This window comes from Chiloscyllium plagiosum, unplaced genomic scaffold (assembly GCF_037043375.1).
Source record: "Chiloscyllium plagiosum isolate Xiang-an unplaced genomic scaffold, Cpla_swu_hap1 HiC_scaffold_7, whole genome shotgun sequence".
NCBI lineage: Eukaryota > Metazoa > Chordata > Chondrichthyes > Orectolobiformes > Hemiscylliidae > Chiloscyllium > Chiloscyllium plagiosum.
The window spans coordinates 532,975-547,588 of record NW_028270145.1 but is presented as its reverse complement, the minus strand read 5'-3'; the positions used below and the strand labels follow the sequence as shown (position 1 = coordinate 547,588).

General features: G+C 38.0%; 1 protein-coding gene across 7 annotated transcripts in view; it reads right to left on the bottom strand.

The window, feature by feature from the left end:
* Positions 1–14,614, bottom strand: part of gulp1a (GULP PTB domain containing engulfment adaptor 1a) — a 384,626-nt gene that overhangs the window by 226,916 nt on the left and 143,096 nt on the right. Inside the window, exon 3 of one of the 7 annotated variants that reach the window (XM_087988646.1) lies at positions 4,971–5,023. The exons of the other annotated variants lie outside the window; for them this stretch is intronic. The gene's annotated coding sequence lies outside the window, so the exon portion shown is untranslated. The remainder of the gene's footprint in view (positions 1–4,970; positions 5,024–14,614) is intronic. 7 annotated transcript variants of the gene reach the window in all.

Below are 14,614 nucleotides of genomic sequence, written 5' to 3'. Positions count from 1 at the left end.
AAAGGGTCATCTAGACTCGAAACGTTAGCTTGCTCTCTCTCCATGGATGCTTCTTGACCGACTGTGATCTCCAGCATTGGCTGTTTTCAGCAGCAAGTAAGTAATGCTTTGAAAGCACACATCTGTTCAGTCATTAGTGAGCAGGGACAAACATTAAACCATAGAGGAAGGTGCGTGGCTGAGGCATGGAATGAATTCTTTGTATCTGTCTTTACTAAGGAAATAGATGCTACATAGGCTTCCATGACAGAGGAGAAAATTCAGTCACTAGAAAGGTTCAAAATTGATAGGGCAGCAGTAAGTATAAGGACAGACTGGATATTGTGTCAGAACCAGATGAGGTGCGTCAAAGAATTCTGCAGGAAGTCAGAGTGGAAATTGTGGAGGCACTGGCAATAATCCTTCTTAGACACCGAAATGTGCCAGTTCTTCAACCAGGACGTCCAGTGAGGCATCAAACAATCTTGGGAGCTGATTTGCAACTCAGGCTGACTTGTAATACTGTGAAATGCACAATCTCAATGTACCAAAATGCAATATTCCTGATCTCTGATTTAAATAAGGTCCAAGAGACTGACTGAAAAGTACATTGAGGAAGTGAGTGTTGTCTGTATCAGGTGTGTTGAGATGGGAAATATGGCAGTCAAACTTCAACAAGGCCCAGGAGTTAAAATACTCAACATTTAAAATTGGATTGTTTATATTTTGAATATTCCCTGCTCTCTGTCACCCATGTAATAGACACAAGTTGTAGGGTTATGGGGAACGTGATACACCATTATTTTTATATCTCATTCTACTGCCGAACGTACGTCATCCAACTGAGCAGTCGACAGATTGGAAGGGTTCAGCTCAACAGACAATGAACCATTCAAGTCTTCACAAAGAGTCAGACTTAATTTCCTTTGTAGCAGTGTAGGATAAGTGTGATACATAACTCCAAGAAGAAATAAATCATATTTTAGGAAAAAGGATGATAATATTTTTGTTAAGAGAAAAGAGAGGAAATACTTTGCTAAAACAATATTGAAATGGCTGACAAAGTGAGCTCTTTAACAAGGGAGTTCGATATACAGTACAACTATTTCCAAATTGATGCAATGGTCCAATGTCTGCACATTAATTGAAAAGTCACAAAATAACTCAAAATCAATACTGAAATAACATTAAAAAGTGACTCCCTTCTTCCATTTCGTGAGAAATAATGATTCTGATACCATTTCAACTTGACATTGTAAAGCTCAATTCCAGTACAGTGTTAAACTGCAGAGTTCTTTTCAGTACAGTATTACTGTGATGTTGCCAACCATGACCTCTGAACTAAAACATTGACCACCAGGCAATAGAAGACAATGTAGACATACTTTAATTACTGAACATATTTAATATATGAACAATATGATACTGTTAATTACACAAGTCAATGCATACTGAAAATATAGCTAATAATTTTGATTTGAAATGTGCAACTTTAGATCATTTTATAATGCAATGCATTTCCTTCAAGCATTCACTTTTCTAGACTCTCTTTATTGCTCATCCTAAACACTTAGATTGATGACTATAACAACTGAGGAAAAACAGTGTTTAAGTGAAACTTAATTAAATCTTACGTAGTTGTTCAGTTGATGAATCTTTTGTATAGTTACTGGAATAATTTGTTTAATTTGGTCCCTATCTTTGAGCCCCTCCTTTAGTTAAATATCAAAGTTGCATATCAGTGTAGCACATGCAGTGATTTATGTACTTCTTAAATAATTATATTTATCAACATAATTTCATATAACCATATGTTGCAGATGTTCACTGTATAGGATATAATACAGAAACCAGACAGAAAGAAGTCCATGTTATAAACATGGAGTAATCAACAACTTGGATGGATTACAGTATATTCCCACTGTTATTTCTAAAGTGCAAATTGTGTTTAACTCTAAGTACTGAGCTAAACGTTGCATAAACAATGTTCACCCTTCTGTTGGGGTGTGGTGTAATTTTTACAGCTTCCATTTGGATTAGGCTGACCGTCTGCCAAAATGGAACAATCGGCTCAAGTAAAGCAGACCAGCCCCAAGTAAAGACTCCATTCACCAGTTTTTGCGACCAAGAACATTTTGCTTCTCTTACTTTGACAGGAGAAGAATGACAATGAGGTGGCAGACATCCAACTAAACCTCAGCTTTCTGGCCAACACCCACGCATTTAAGTTTTAAAATTATTCACAGATTTGAAGGTGGTCAACCAAAACTAAAAGCAGGAAAGGGGCAAGCATAATTTTTGGGAATCCGAAATAGATAGTCGGTTGCCTTCCTCAGGTAACCAGGCATGCTGAATTTTAATAAAAGTCACATGAATAGCACTGCTGAGGTACTTTGCCAAATACAGTCATAGAGTCAGAGAGATGTACAGCATGGAAATAGACCCTTCGGTCCAACTCATCCATGCCGACTAGATATCCCAACCCAATCTAATCCCACCTGCCAGCACCCAGCCCATATCCCTCCAAACCCTTCCTATTCATATACAGATCCAGATGCCTTTTAAATGTTGCAATTGTACCAGCCTCCACCACTTCCTCTGGCAGCTCATTCCATACACGTACCACCCTCTGCGTGAAAAAGTGGCCCCCTCAGGTCTCTTTTATATCTTTCCCCTTTTGCCCTAAACCTATGCCCCCTAGTTCTGGACTCCCCGACCCCAGGGAAAAGACTTTGTCTATTCATCCTATCAATGCCCATCATGATTTTATAAACCTCTATAAAGTCACCCCTCAGCCTCCGACGCTCCAGTCAAACAGCCCCAGCCTATTCAATCTCTCCCTGTAGCTCAAATCCTCCAACCCTGGCAACATCCTTGTAAATCTTTTCTGAACCCTTTCAAGTTTCACAACATCTTTCCGATAGGAAGGAGACCAGAATTGCTCGCAATATTCCAACAGTGACCTAAGCAATGTCCTGTACAGCTGCAACATGCCCTCCCAACTCCTGTACTCAATATTCTTACAAATAAAGGAAAGCAAATTAATATTGACAAAAACTGGAAAAAAAATCTTAACATATACATTTTCTGCACCATAAAAGAGCAAAAAGAAACAGGTCCTGAACTATTCCATTGCCCACAAACAAATTTTGACACCATCAATACAAAACAGTCTACTTGGTTGGCAAACTGACACTAAACTCATTTTACCCTTGTCCTCATCAGCATTCTATGGCTGTATCACAAGTACACTACAGCATCTCATCAATCAGTCTTCAATACTTCCCTGCCCAATAATGTAGATAGATAGCATCAAGAAAGAATATGCCCAGCAATAGCATAGAAGCACCACCAATCTAAGTCGCAAAATCATCCAGAAACAATTATTCGTTCAAGAGCTCAAGGTCAAAACTCTGAAATTCCCTTCTACCATCATGCCCATGTAAATATTGACATTCAAAAGTTGTCATCAATGATTCCTTCTCCTCAATAGTTTTCGTGCTGAGATTCCAGCGGATGGAAAATTGTAGAAATCACTCAAGTTAACATGAACTTGTTTCTCCATTCTTAATTTTGCTGCAAAACCACTTGAAAAAATTGTGCCACTCTGAATTCAGTGTAATTGGGCTTTTAATGACAGGTTCGGGACTTGATTACTGCTGAGCATCTTCTCCTGCCTTAAAAATATATTTTTACATTCTTAGGACATCAAGTCTTCTCACCACAGCAAAAAGAAAACAGTTTTAAAGTGAGCATTTTGTTTCTAAATTTATGGTATTTCAGCTTCAACTTAATCCCAAAATCATGTTCTTTATTTTACTATTTGCAAATGATTAAAATGTGTCTGATTATCAGTTCTTTTATTCCCTTGGTTTTGTTTTTGTCTACGTGTATTCACCAACATAATTATTTGCTTAACTGCTTGTTTTTCAATGGCTAAGATTCCCTTGTGCTGATACTGGAATCAAAGTAACATCAACATTGCACAGAGTTCACCAGATTTTGTTAGGAAATTTCCTTGAGGTAAGTAATGAACACTACTACTTTACACCACTTTTTTTTTGTTATATTTAAATGACTGTTAAATCTGAAATAGACATAAAACAAAGAAATATTGTTCTGTAGTCTGATTCCATTAACATACATAATTAAGAATAATTCATAAACAGGCTTCAACCATGAATGCCTACCATCCAGGTGGTATCCAGTACTTTTCTTTTACACAAGAACTAGGAGCAGGTTTAGATTAGATTAGATTCCCCACAGTGGAAACAGGCCCAACAAGTCCACATCAACCTTCCGAAGAATAACCCACCCAGACCCATTTCCTTCTGACTAATGCACCTAACACTATGGGCAATTTAGCATGGCCAATTCACCTGACCTGCACATCTTTGGACTGTGGGAGGAAACTGGGGCACCCGGAGGAAAGCCATGCAGACACAGGGAGAACGTGCAAACTCCACACAGACAGTTGCCCACGGTGGGAATCAAACGTGGGATCCTGGTGCTGTGAGGCAGCAGCGCTACCCATTGAGCCACTGTGACGCTCCTTGAGCCACCGTGCCTCCCCTTATGGCAACAGGCCCTTCGGCCCACAAGTCCACACTGACTCTCTGAAGAGTAACCCACCCAGACCCCTTCCCCGACCCTGTATTTACTCCTAACCTATGCACCTAACACAATGGGCAATTTGGCATGGCCAATTCACCTGACCTGCACATCTTTGGTGTGTAGGAGGAAACTGAGAGGGTGGATGCATATATAACACAATAGTTTTCATCAAAGGAATATTAATGGTATACTTCAAACAAGCATGGCCTTCATAAATGTTCTCTGTAAATCCTGCTTGGAAGCATATAATTACCTAAATACTATCAAAATATATTGCAATGTATATCTCTGCATAATCCTTACATTAAAGTTGTTTTTTCACTGTGAAATATTTTTCACTAAGGCATTTGTTTTAATATAAAAGTCAGCCCAATTACCTTCCACATTAAGAAGTTCTTCTATACAGTCCTCAATGTCACCACTTCAATACCTTAAAATTCATTAGATGAAGACATAAACAGAAAATTAGTTTAAATTAAATATACTTTTAAATATCTGTTATTAGTTTTGTTGCCAATAATATTTTATGAATACAGTTAGAAGTTTCAACATCACAGCCTGTTTTCAAGATGTGACAGGACAGTTGGGAAATTTCAGAATTTCACCCAAATATTGCAAGTCAATTCTGATTTCCTACTCAAATCTGAACTAAAACTCTCCATTTGGAATCTTGTATTAGGTGTGAACTCTTTGGAAATTGGCCATTTCATTGTTATGCATAATTCATACACTTGAAAAGTTACATTACTTAATAAAGAGTCCACCCTCAGAATCAATACAAAATTGATTCTTCAAGAACATTTTGCCCAATTCCTCAGAAATACTTAGTAAAACACAGCAAATGCAATTTAAATATAATAATTTAATCCAGATTAATTTCTGAGCTGAAGATGTAGTGAGCCTCCATAGCTTAGTTTTTGAAAGCATTTTGTTTTGATTGGCACTGTGTTGTATAATGAATTCAGTTCTTATGTAACTTAATCATGCTTGGTCAAAGGTACTCTGAAACATAAACATGAGAAATAAACTTGGAATTTAAATTGTGAAACATTTAAAGTTGCAGTGCTCATAAATTTTTTTTTCTTTATAATCTCAAAACTTTGTGCAATAAAAATGTTCAATTACTCAAAACGAGTTAATCTGACGCTACCTTTTGAAAAATAATTAATATCCAAAAGCACACAGGCATTGCCATTGGTCATATGGAAGCATTATTGCACTATTGCTTTTAAAATGTTAACAAAGCAGCTTTGTCATTTAGTGAGATTTACATTCAAATAGATCGGTGAAATATCTGATACCTGATACTAAATAAACTATGTAATCACTTTGAGTAGTCAGAAGATTCCACATTTACAGTTTAGTTTTAACCAAACACCAATTAAGCATTAGCTACACCTTTGAAATAAAGGAAGTAGTAGTGGCGTAGTGGTAATGTCACTGGCAATGTAAAGCAGAGCCTCAGGCTAACGTCTGGGGATTTGGGCTCAAGACCTACATGGTAGGGGGTGAAATCTGAATTCAGGAGCTCTCCAGGTGCATTTAGTCATTTAATAAAAATCTGTATGGCTAATTGCTAAATAATTATTCCAGCAATTTTTTTTAAACAAAAAATGTCTTATACAAAAGGACCAGGAAAATTAAGTCCAAAAATGTGCAGGTTAGGTGAATTGGCCATGCTAAATTGCCCGTAGTGAGAGTTGAAGGGGTAAATGTCGGGGAATGGGTCTGGGTGGGTTGCACTTCGGCGGGTTGGTGTGGACTTGTTGGGCCAAAGGGCCTGTTTCCACACTGTAAGTAATCTAATCTAGTAAACCAATACTGAGTATCCAGCAATCCTCTCGCATTAGTGGGAACGTGATGACCTTGTGGTATTATCTTTGGACTATCAATCCAGAGAACCAGGCAACGTTCTGGGGTCCCAGGTTTGAATCCCACCATGGCAGATGGTCCACTAATGTCCTTAAGGAAAGTAAACTTACCAAGCTTACCTGATCTGGCGTACAGACCTACAGCAATGTGGTTGAATCTTAACTGTCCTATAGGCAATTAGGGATCGGGAATAAATCAGAGTCTAGCCAGTAATGCCTTCATCCAGTGAATGAACATTGAAAAAAAAATCCACACACTATGAAACTTGTGTTTTTCATCTATATCATCAAATATTTTTGATTTCCTCCCTAGTTACCTTCAGATCGTGTGAGTGCAGACTCCCTTTCTATCCTAAAGTTGTATTTTCTTTAAACGTATCAATATTGAAGAGCCTATTTTGTTACCATTATTAGAAACTGAGGCACAGTAATTATTCATTCAAATATTTATTTGCCATTATTTGTGTGTTTATTATGTTCAGCCTTTAGTCGTCCTACGTTCATGGCAATTTTCCTTTCATTATTTATGCACCTACAGAACTCTAATCCCTTTGAAGTTCCTGAAATTTGATTTGATCTTTGCTTACCTGAGGTTTGGTTAAACTCCTCAAAGTTCTTTGCATTTCCTTTTATTCTTTCCTTTGTTATTTAAGTATTTCTTATATATATTTATAGATATATAATCATGTTGTACACTTCCTAATTCATACCAAATCCCATCCAATTTTCATCCATGCTCAGTGATTTACAGCAGCCTGTCACAATTTTAAAAATATAAGAATACAGAACACAGGAACAGGCCCTTCCGTTCACCACATCTGTGCTAATCATGATGCCATTCTAAACTAATTCAATCTGCCTGTACATAGTCTGTTTGCTTCTATTCCCTGTCTCTTCATGAGTCTCTCTAAGTGCCTCTGGAACATTGCTATCGCATTTGCTTCTACCACACTCCTTTGGCAGTACATCCCAGGCACTGATCACCCTCTGCGTAACAAACTTGCTTCACACATTTTATTTAAACTTTCCCTTCTCACCTTAAACCTGCACCCCTAGTATTTAACATTTTCACCCTGCGAGAAGACAGATCATCTATCCTAACCATGCCCCTCATAATTTTGTATACTTCTATCAGGTCACCCTCAGGCTCCAATGCTCTAGCAAAAACAAGTTTGTCCAACATCTCCTTATTGCTCACACAATCCAATCCAGGCATCATCCCAGTAAACTTCTTTTGTTCCCTCTCCAAAGCCTCCAATTCCTTGCCATAGTGTGGTGACCTGAACAGCACACAATACTGCAAATGTGGCCTAACAAAAGTTCCATACAACTGCAACCTGACTTGCCAATTTTAAACTCTATACCCTATACATGTCCTATCATTCGTTCCCACCTTATCAACTTGTGTTGCCAATTTCAGGGAGCTGGAGTCTAGCATCCAAGATCTCTCTGTACATCAGTGTTCCTGAAGGTCCTGCAATTTACTGTACAATTTCTCTTACATTTGACATCCCAAAATGCATCACCACACATTTGTCTGGATTAAACTCCATCTGACATTTCTCCGTCCAACTTTCCAACTGATCTATATCCTGTTCTAACCTTTCACAACCTTCCTCACAACCCACAACTCTACATATACTTTCAGCTAAATAATATATGGAATTTACAAAATAACAAAAGTCCCAGTGCTTATCTTTACAGAACGCACAAAAGTCACAGACCTTCAGTCAGAAAAACGCCACAACTACCAAGCCAATTTTGTATCTAACCCACCAACTTAACCTGGATGCCATGTGATTTTATCTTCTGGATCAGACTATAATGAAGGGCCTTGTCAAATGTGTTAATTAATATAGACAACATCCACTGCCCTACCATCAAAAATCGTGTTCGCCACTATCATTTCCTCAAAAACTCAACAAAATATCCGAGACAAAATCCTCACTTTCAAATTCTTCATGGCCCAACTCCCCTCTACATCAATGTGCTCCTCCAATTGTAATCTCTTTCACATTCCCAATTTATTCACCCCAGCTTCTGCTGTGTCCTCAACTGTTTAAGTAATAAATTCTAGAATCCCTTCCAAAAACTGATCTTTCTTACTAAAGTTATCTGCCCCTTTCCCTCTCTCTTGAACATACTTGTTACAATCTATCATTTTCTTCTGCCCTTCTAATGTCTGCACAGGTAATAGAATATCTGTCTTTTTGCTTCCTCTTTCTCAGCCCTCCAATGCTACAAATGTTCCTTTCAGATAAGCCAGTGATTTCCATCTTTCAGTTCAGCATACCAAATTCATTGTTCACATTATATTTGTCTGTTTTGCACTGGGGAGACCAAAAGCTGATTGGATGACTGCTTTCCAAACACTTCCATTCAGACCTGAAGCACAGGCCAAGCAAGCAACAGCCTGTCATTTTAATTCTGCACCTTCCTTTCACGCACTGACACTTCTGTCCTTGGCTTATTACAGTGTTCCAATGCAGCCAAATGCATTCAAGCAACATTCGCAATTCTTCACAAGTTGAAGCAGATTGTGTCCATATTCAACAAGGCCTGGAAAACATTCAGGCTGATTGTTAAGTGGCAAATAACAACCATGCCTCACAAGTGCCAGCCAATCTCTGTTCTCAAACAACAGATGATCTAACCTTCATTCCTTGATTTTCCATGGCTTTATGATCACAGAATCCCCTCTTACCAATATTCTGACAGTTATGATTGACCAGACATTGAACTGGATGATCCATATAAATTACTGTAGTTAGAAGATGTGTAGAATTAGTGGCATAATCTCCTGACTTCTCAATGCTTGTCCACCATGTACAATATTCAAGTTCAAGAATGCAATAAAATTCTCTCCAGTCTCCTAGATGGATGCAGATCGAGCAACATTTGAAGCTCAACTCCATCCAAGACAAAGCTACCCACTTGATTGGCACCCAATCTGCCAACTCCCTTCACCACCAAGACACAATGGCAGCAGTGTGCATCATCTACAAGATGGACTGCAGCAACTCAGCAAAGTTCTTTCAACAGCAAACTCTAATCCCTGACCTCTACCATCTGGAAGGAGAAGGACAATGGATACAGCAGAACATGAGCACATGCAGTTTCTCCTTCACATCACACATAATCCTGACTCCCAGGTATATCACTGTTCCTTCGTGTCACTAAGTCAAAATCCAGGAAATCTCTTCTGAATAGCACTGAGGATGTGCCTACACTGAATTGACTGCAACAGTTAAAGAAAGTGGCTCATCACCATCATCTCAAAGGAAGTTAGAGATGGGCAAAAGGTGCTGGCCCAGCCAGCGATGCTCACATCCCCCAAGTCAGAGGTTCAGAGAAAATATTTAAGACCTGTTAGGTTTTTAAATGTCCCCAATTTAAATGAAGGGTCATCGACCTGAGACACGAACTGCTTCTCGCCCGCCCGCCCCCCCCCCCCACCCATCCCCATCCCAAACACTGCCCAAACACTGCCCAAACATTTATTCTAGTGTTTTCTAGTTTTATTCAGATTTCCAGTTTCTACATTTAGGTGTACTTATCCCTTCCAAAATTACAGTGGTTCAGATTGGGGATTGAATGCAGCAGAGATCAAATGCAGTTCTCCTCACTTATGACTTGGAACATAGTTCTCTAATGATCAAAATTACTTTCAATGCAGCGCACATCCTGGAAAACTAATGATCTTCAGAAAACTAATTCTTATCCATCAACACTGACTGACAGAAACTGCTAAATACAGATGGCTGTGGCTAGAGTGTTACAATTTTAGTCGCATATTTATTTTTGTCAAAAATATCTGAAATGAAATCAAACATCGATAAAATACTTAAGTGTACACTTGATATAAATCCAACACCATTCAGTACCAAGTAAGCCATGCACTCTCAATATTGAAAAGAACACTTGACCAATCTTAAAAATCACACAACACCAGGTGATAGTCCAATAGGTTTACCTGTTGACTATAAACTGGTGTTGTGTGATTTTTAACTTTGTACACCCCAGTCCAAGACCGGCATCTCCAAATCTTGACCATTCAGGTTTGTCCTTCTTGTGTAGTAATATTTGGATGACATAGTCAGTATACATTCATATAGTGTGAAGTATGTGCACAAAGATCACATGCCCTTTGAATGTGCTATTACTTGTTATATTAGTACAATCCTACCCCACACCTGGGAGTGACTCTAGCTCCTTCTCCTTCTCACAACATCTGAAGACAACAGCAGCAAATGTCAAAAGCAGAAACAACCTACTAATCAAGCTTTGTTGGCAATCAATTGATTGCAACAAACTACATCATATTTGTAACCCTCCACTCAACATCTAAGTAATGCAAAATAGTGCAGAAGCTAGATATCTGAAATAAAAATTGCTAGAGAAACTCAGAATGTCTGGCAACATTGTGGAGAGAGAAACAGAGTTAACAGTTTGGATCCAAAGTGACTTCGTCAGAACTGAAAGAAATTAGAAAATGGTGGGTTTATGCTGTTGAAAGAGAGGAGAGGCAAACAGAAAAAAAACTGTAATGGAGTCCAGATCAAAAGACAAAAGGAATAAGAATGATGGTAAAGAAGTGAGAGATGTAAAATGGGTGCACGTGAAGGTGTGCAAAGGAAAAGGTAGTTCTGCTTTGCAAAGTCAATAAGATAAAAACAAAACACACTTTTAAGCTGTGGAACTCAATATTGATTTTTAGAGGATTTAAATCCCTCAGCAGTAAATGAGGTGTTGTTCCTCCAACTTACATTAAACATCACTGGAAAACTGTAGCAGGCCCAGGACATAAATGCTAAGATGGAAGTAAAATGTCTTGTTGTGATGGCAAGCAAGAGAAGGTTGAGGTCTTCCCGATGAATGCACAGGTAAAGTTCTGCAAAGCAGTCACTCAATCTGCTCCTATGGGCTCCTTTGCACTCCTCTGTTTTATCCTGTGCTTCCTCACGAACTGTTCTACTTGGTCCTCCTCATCTCTGTCAACAGCATCAAGACCACAATTTTCCAGCTCCTTTCAGTTCCAACCAAGAGTCATACTGAACTTGAAACATTAGGTCAGTTTCTTGCTCCACAGATGCTGCCATATCAGTTGAGCTTCTCTAGCACTTTGTTTATAACTCAACATGCCTGCCCAGATCCTGTTCATCACTCCCCCAACACAGCTGCCAAATGACAACACACACAAGATGGTTGAAACCATCCGTGTTGCATATCACTTATCCACTCCATAATGACCTGCTCAATCTGCCTCCTACCTGCCTTCCACCTCAGTGCCAAATGTTGCACCTTCATCAGAACATCTACCAGAAAACATTGTGCGGATCAAGGATTGGGAAACACAGCAAGTCATTAGCATCTGCCAAATGACAGGCTCTGAACTATCATGGTGACATTGGGTCTCATTAAACAGGTTCAGAATAAGCCAGCATCACTGCACAAACTCCTAATGCACGTTACCAGGGAGCATCTCTTCAGGAGTTACAATCATTAATTCATCACAAGTTACTCATCAGAAATGTAATTCAGCATGTTTGGTTTCCCAACTTGTCGCATATGGCTAATGGATAATGCATTGCTTTTTAAAAACATGATAACAAAAATCACCGATTTAAACATGAACTTGATACACAGTATTTCAAAATTTCTAAACCAGAGTCATTAAAATCTACATATCCAATCACCTCCTGTCTACTCTCATTATCTCGATCATAACAGGGTACAAAATTCCCAATGCAAATTTGCAGATATACATCATTAAAATGTTAGCTATACCATGACTGATTTTATTATAACATTATTTTATTCAAACATTCATAATATTCCTAATTATGGGATAACGACTCCATTTCATTAAATCACAAGACACTTTTCTTTAATAGTCGAGGCACTGTAGAATCAAAACTAATATATATCCAGCATTCAAAAAAAATTGAAATAAGTTGTCCAATCACTTTCCCTTTGAATTGATTAGTTTTATTTCTGTTCAAAAACTTGATCAAGCTTCAGTTATTTTTAAATGAACATCAGCATCATTTGAAAACCAGGTTACTGAGGAAGTGAATATTTATCAGAATTTATACATTTATCAGAATCAAGTGTAGGGACAACATTCACTTTTCCTATATTTAGTTTCAGTTAACATGTATTCAAAATCACATTTTCTTTTCAAAATAACATGTTCTCTTCTAATTCTTAAGATCAATTATTAGAAATTGATCTAAAAATAATCATATCATTTTTTTTTCTGAGTCTTAGGTAAATTAGAGATGATTCCTTCAAATTCAAACCTCGAAATGTACATTTTCTTTCTAACAATAAACTACAAAGTATCTCAAAAGGTCTAATTTAGGACAGTATCTTTACCAATGTTATCTATGTCTTTCCAAATCAAGTAGCAATAAACAAGCCACTTAACACTGGGACTTTTTTTCATTCTGACTGATCCAGCTCTAAAGGAACAAATTTGAATTATTGGAGTGCTTTATTATGTCCTCTTGAAACTTCAAAGCAATTTAAACCAATGAATTAATTTTGAAGTCATCCCTTTTCTTTTATAGACAACTGCTGAATTCAAATTGATCTCAGAGAAGTCTGAACAGATACGGTAAGTGCTCTGCTGGTGAATGTCAGGCAGTCCACTGGTGAATTTCCTGCTGCACTTCAAAAGACAAGAGTAGGATATTTCATGCGAAACAAATTGAATAGTGTTCAAAAGACAAGCTCTCAGACAACTCAATACTCTCTCAGTACACAATGGAGTAGTCATAGATAATGAGTTTACATCTGGATTAGAACATGAATCCCTAATCTCTGACTCAGGACTGAGACTAGAGAATGGCCATAGCACAGCATGTCATTTTATCCATTCTCTCTAGCCCTCTGAAGAAGACATTCACATAGTCCATTTATACAGTCAGAGTCACAGACTACCTGCCCGTTTCCTGTAGCTCCGTATTTTCTTTCCCTTTTCAGATAATTATCAAATCTCCTTTTGAAAGTGCAACTGATCTTGTTTCCTCTAAATACTGAGAGAGTGTCCCACATTTGAACACTCAATGCCTGAAAATAATTTTGTTGTTACTGTTGCTTCATTTGTCAAATACCTTAGAAGTGTGTCCTCTGGTTCTCAACTCTTCCACTTTTTTTTCACATACACTTTGTTCATTTCATTTGCAATTTTAAATATTCATAGAAAAAATTGGAGAGAGAAGGTTAAGATCCTCAAACTTGGAATCATTCTCTTGAATCTTTCCTGTATTCATCCTAATGCTATCACATCCTTCCTTTAATGTGGCGCCTAGATGGAGCCGAACCAGCATTTTATTCAAGTTTAACATGACTTAGTTTCTTTTGCATGCCCCTACTATTAAAGACTATAATGCCATACATTTGTATGAACCACTTTCTCAAACTGTCCTGTCACCTTCAATATACATTTATCATTCTGTTCCTGCATCCTATTTAGAATTACTTTATATGGTTCCTCTTTATTTGTCTGGATAAATTAAATTACTTCATATTTATCTGCACTGAATTTCATCTATCTGTCTATTGTTTATTAACTATCACCATTGCTCACTTCATTCAGCATGTTTCAATTACCATTGACTTCGAAAGCATAAATTTGGCCACGTTTACAAAAGACAAGCTAACATATTGGGCACTTGTTGACTAGTCTCTCTGTTAGACAATGTCATTAGGGTCAAATTGACAGTAAAATGTACATCAAGGTAGCAGCTTCTCTCAAATGAATAATTCTAAATGATAGCATTGTCCATTAATGAGAAAGACATTTCCTCAGGAGGTCTGATGGTCTGTACTGATCATTCTGTTAGGTAAAGCAGTACAAGTCTTAAACAGAGCAGGTTTAAGATGGGGTACTGGGCTAATGGTCGGATACTTGGTAGTGTGGATGAGCAGAGGGATCTTGGTGTCCATATACACAGATCTCTGAAAGTTGCCACCCAGGTAAATAGTGCGGTAAAGAAGGCATATGGTGTACTGGCTTTTATTGGTAGAGGAATTGAGTTCCGGAGCCCTGAGGTCATGTTGCAGTTGTATAAGACTCTGGTGCGGCCGCATCTGGAGAATTGTGTGCAGTTTTGGTCGCCATACTATAGGAAGGATGTGGAGGC